This window comes from Nelumbo lutea, chromosome 5 (assembly GCF_056320005.1).
Source record: "Nelumbo lutea isolate HS-2025 chromosome 5, American lotus-T2T, whole genome shotgun sequence".
Lineage (NCBI taxonomy): Eukaryota > Viridiplantae > Streptophyta > Magnoliopsida > Proteales > Nelumbonaceae > Nelumbo > Nelumbo lutea.
In genome coordinates, this window is record NC_142688.1 from 47796668 (window position 1) to 47802211 (window position 5544).

The window sequence follows — 5544 nt, forward strand, 5'->3', positions numbered from 1 at the left end:
AATAATAATAATAAGGATAAACTTATGATGCAAGGATTGATACCAAAAGAGCTTTGATTAATCAAAACCTCTATGGTGATTTTTCAATTTTTTATGAATACCAATTTGACTAATTATCACTATTATCATAATGGTAGATTGATACAATGTTTTTCATATAATGCCCTAGTTATATAACGGAGCTAAAACACTGTGTTTTATTGCTGCAATGTTATTTATCAGCAGAAGTTAAGCCTCACAGCAATGTTTAAAGTATTAACACGTATCAATTTTTATCAGACGATACGTATCGTTTCAGCACCCCGATATACCCTTATAGAATGTATATTGGAGTTTTGGCCAATTCACTAAAGATGGAAGAGCCTTAAACCAGTCCCTCAACCAATTTAAATATATATATATATATATATATATATATATATATATATATATATATATATATATATATATATATATATATTTTCAATATTGCCCGATATGCTCCTACCGGCGTCACAGTTTCTTAGTTGTTACAATATATGGACGATTGTATAAAGATATAATCTATCTTATACAATGAAAATACTTGGTCAATCATATTTCAACATCATCAGGCCATCATCCTAAAATTTTAACCTATTTATATTTCTCTCTCCACTCTCTCTCTCATCTCATTTTGGACATGCAAGTATACCTCCCACTCAACCAATAATAATAATAATAAAGCATGTGAAGAGAGAGCAAGGCGTGGAGGATTTTCTCCAGAGACATATAGACGGAGGTTAAACAGGGAAAGAGTTTGGTCATACATGCACAAGTGGGATTACGGGCACGTAATGGAGGGGCCACGTGGTTCAGTGACCTTTCCGTGCGCCAAGTAGCAAGAAACACCCCGATGGACAGACGGACCGCATCGCAGATTCTCAACTTTTGTATGTACTCGTAGCATTTCACTTGGCTTATGGAAGAGGGAGCGGCCATTTCTCCTGTTCGCCGCGGCGGTGCGAATGAGAATCTTTATTACTACACGAATCATTTTGTTTATTCTGAGTTCAAACAAAATATCCTTCTTCCAACTACTCAATCCCTTTCTTTTCGATTGTCTTCCAACTTGGAAGCTTTGGCCCCATTCCAAGCAATTTGCAATGTCTTTCTCTATCTCTCGTACATAAGAGATTGAGTTGTTGGCTGTTAAAATATAAGCCGCCATCACGAGTCTGAGCTGATAAACGAGCATAAGTAACGACCCAATTTCCTTTACTAGAAGGGCAAACACAATAAGTCAATAGGTGGGGGGAAGTGCTTTTGTCATCTCATAAAATTGCTTTTGGGATACTCTCCATTTTTAAATTGGATTTTTCCAAGCACCTTGTTTAGGAAGATAATATCTGATTATTTGCAGATGACTACTTGTGTGGGCATATCCCTTTGTTTAACATTTTTATTGGGGTTACATGACATAGTGAAATTGTCAAAGATGGGGCTACATCAAATCATATAGTATAGAGATCAGATCACATCTACTCTTCAATTGCCACAAAAAATATAGAAAAAAGAAACTGCTTTCCAATTTTTAAGCGTTGGTGTATTTTAAAGTTTTAAAAATGACTCGAATCAGAATCATTTTGGCCACCAGTTTTTAAATAGATGGTTTGATCATCCGGTTTGAATGGATGACCATTTTTATTTAAAAAAATTAAAATCAAATGGCAAAAAAGCATTAAAAGGATTGATAATTCGATTGCTCTGATCAATAAATCATTGATCAATTCAACGATTTTTGGCCAAAGGACGAATTTGAGATAAAATGAAACTGATTGCCTAAACAGTTTCTTAACTAAACAGTCTGACCTCCAAATCAACAGCGATTTGAAAACATTGATTTATCCTTTCTTTCTTTAACAAATATGAACTCATACATACACACATTCTAACATTTTATCAATAATTTCACATCTACTGCTACTGCTGACCAACACTCCTTTGCAGCACTCCAATGAAACATGGGCATTCCAGTAATAAAAATTCAAAGGCAGTTCATGCTATGTTTTAAGTGTATTTCCATGATTTTGGATCTGTTTCTCATTATTAGAGAGCGCCTCACACCAATCTCACAGCACGTTTCAGCTGTGTATTAAAAACATCTCCCCACAAATAAAAATTTATGACTATGAAAATGTTTCGGATGTACGGCCGAAATATGCTGTGAATTCGGTGTAAATAATGTTCTTTGAGGAGCAAATCCTAAATGTAATTCCATAGCTGATCCGTCAGTGTTGTGTTTTGCTAGAGTTCTTCTCCATAACAACTATTATTTATATATGGGTATGAATATTTATCATGATTTGGTTTGACAAAATTACCGTCCTCTACAAATATCATTACCATGTTCAGTCTCAAAAGAAAGGTGAAATATCCCTTATTATCTCGAGGGAAAAAGACATCTGAATTAAAAACTTTTATTACGTGGAAATGCCTATTAACATTTATTGCAAAATATTTGACCTTTCAATATCCCACCAAAATTATTGATGGGATCTAAAATAAAATTAATTTGTGAAGAATAATGAAACTAGTAATAAATTGAAATTCAATGAATGTGAGATCAATTATTATATGAAATAATGGATATAGTTAGCTATAACTCTAAGTAGTTTCACTCCCTTTATGCTTTGATGTTGCCATATTGGTATAAGTTAAATTTATCCTTAAAATTTATTCCTTTGGTTGATTAAAACATCATATGCCATTCAAGAAGCATATTCTAAAGACATTTTTGCCTTTATGGTCAATGCCTATGTTAGGTGAACAATATTAATAAATTAGGGGGGGGGGGTTCTCATTAATCTTTTCATAGTAGAAATGTTTGTAGAAGATAAAAACAGTTAGTAGGTCTAAGATAATATATTTTGAATAAAATACATGGTTTTAAAAAATGATTCAGAAACAGAATCATTCTAGTCACCAATTTCTGGGTTGACGGTTCGAAAGTTCTATTTGAATGGACGGTCCATTCTAATAATAAAAATTAAAAAAATTAAAAATAGAAAAATGACCAAAAACTATTGGATGGGTCAACAGGTTGATGGTTCGATTGCCCGGGTCAACAGATCGTTGACCGATTCAATAGTTTTTGGCCAGGGATCAGGTTTGGGGTAAAAAACTGACTAAAGGAATACTTTAGGCTTAGTTTGAAAAAAATACAAATATAAATATGTACAATACAAATACATACAAAATACAAGATTTTGCCACTTGAAAGTTAATCTCATCTGTTAGCTGCATTCTCTTCTTAGGGTTGAAAATTAAAGCGAACCAGAGTAAACAACTTTTGGTAAAGTAGGGACATTGAATATAGTTTACTAATACTACTAAATCATATCTTGGATTTTTGTGACATTTGTAAAGAAATATGCCTCCTATTGTCTCACGTCCAACGTTCATGATATGTTTCCACTTTTGAAAACCTTAAAAGACAAGGGATTTTAATGAAATTCTCTAAACTACATCCTCATAGGCTGAAAAAGCTTTTGCTCCTATTATAAAGCAGGAAACGGTTGGAATATTTGATCACGGTAAGTGATAGGAGCTCGGATCTGCTCCCAACAAGTTGTTACCACATCTCTACTCACAAGTAATTACAGCTGTACATTGGTATATCTCTCTTATCATTCATGAGGAGATGTTCCTGGCCAATACATGGATGGCAGTAGGGGTGTTCATGGTTCGGTTAACCAAACCGGGGGGTGCATTTTTGCATCAAACCAATATGTTCGGTTTTTGCAGTTAATCGAATTGAAACCGAACTGATGCAATCGATTAACCGTGGTTCGATTTTTCGGTTCTTTTATGCCTTCAAAATTAAAAAAGGGGGGGGGGGGGAATAACATAATTTGCGAAAAAAGAAGAACAATATTAGATTCTAAGAGAGAAAGGAGAACACAGATTCACAGAAGAGGGAAGTACAAAACACTCACTAGAAGTTTGAAACACACCCATCGGAGGCTTGGTGATTTGGTTAGTGGCGCTCCGCCGACGGCCGTCTGTGGCGTTGGGGAAGAAGAATATTCTGAGTTCTGACTTTTGAAGTTCTGAGTTCGAGAGAGTCAGTCAAACCCCTAACTGATGAGAGACACTGTCACTCACCAAGAGAGAGACAGTGAGACACCACCAATCAAACTTTGGAGGCTTGCCTGTTGCCGTCGAATAGGTCTAGCTGTTGGGAAGAAGAAGAAGAATATTAGATTCTAAGAGAGAAAGGAGAACACAAATACACAAAATAGGGAACTACAGAACACTCATCGGAAGTTTGGAACACACCCGTCGGAGGCATCGGTGATTCGACCAGTGGTGGAGCGCCGACGGGCGTCAGTGGCGTTGGGGAAGAAGAAGATTATGACTTATGACTTTTGAAGTTTTGAATTCGAGAGAGTGAGAGTGAGAGTCTGAGAGTCGAGAGAGAGAGAGAGAGCCGAGAGGGAAACTGGGAAAGAAAGGGGAAAGGCACGTTAGGGTCTTAGGGATTCTGATTTTTAAAATTTTTAAAATATTATATATTATATATATAATGTATTATTATTTATTAACATATACCAGTTGGTTCAGTTAACCGCCGTTTTTTTAAATGGATTAACCGAAACCGAACCAGAATTAGCGGTTTTTTCAAAATATCAAACTAAAACCGAATCGATCAATTCAGTTAACCGTTTTTTTGGTTCGGTTTCGATCAAATTTTTTAATCGATTCAATTTTTCGGTTCTTCTTGTTCATCCCAAGATGGCAGTGGTGCTCCGTAAGTATGAATGTGAGAACAATTTGTGAGTAGTAGCTAAATATAGAGTGAAACGAAAGGGTCATGCTTCCATGTTTCTGAAAAGTTTTGAACCAATGAAGTGACTTTTAAAAATTTAAGAAAAAAAAGGAAGAAAATATGGCTCCATTATGAGGTTTAGATAAAGTGTGCTACATTTAGAAAAGCTACTCTTATCAAGAAAAAAGAATAAAAGAATTATAGTGAAACAATGAATGTGTGCAACTCCTCTATCCATCCAAAACATGATGGGAACCATGGAAAAAACATATCAGGAGATTGTCTTTTCCAATAATTATTTTGTTAAAGATTGAAGTAGGTTCATGTGCATTATGAAAAACTAAACCTATTGGCAATGAAAATAAAACTATACACATCTTGCTATCTTTCTTGCATATTTCATATCTTATTATGCTCTCCATTGATTTGCGTCTTTTTGTGCAGGCTGTCTATTGTTTAGAAGTCAGTAGCTTATGTTTTGGTCTTTTTCCATTTGGTTGGAAAAAGATTTAGCTGTTAAAAGATGATGTTCCGGAAAAAATACAAAACCCATTTTAGGCTATTTTCGGTAAACTCTAAATAGAGTTTTTCAACTTTTTTCATCCCATTTTTCTCGTTAAAAGATGTATAGGAAGATGCACCTTAACCAAATAGTCTTTAGGCTATTAAGATCTTAACGAAAAAGCTCACATTGCCTTTTGGTTGTCAGGTCTACTAGAAGATCTTTCAAAAAAAACTTGCCAAACGACACCTAC

The 5544-nt window shown here is 34.8% G+C and overlaps 1 long non-coding RNA gene across 3 annotated transcripts; it reads right to left on the reverse strand.

Annotated features, from left to right (window-relative positions):
• Nucleotides 1–573: 573 nt before the first annotated feature.
• Nucleotides 574–4487, reverse strand: LOC148852208 (uncharacterized). Of its 3 annotated transcripts, none has more exons than XR_016099910.1 (3): nt 4300–4487; nt 3957–4195; nt 574–1196 (listed from the first exon to the last, which is right to left on the reverse strand). It is a non-coding gene; the product is annotated as an uncharacterized LOC148852208 (long non-coding RNA). The 3 variants fall into 3 exon arrangements; XR_016099909.1 differs by having other exon boundaries at nt 574–1239; XR_016099908.1 differs by lacking the exon at nt 574–1196 and having other exon boundaries at nt 3878–4195.
• Between the last annotated feature and the right edge of the window lie 1057 nt (nt 4488–5544).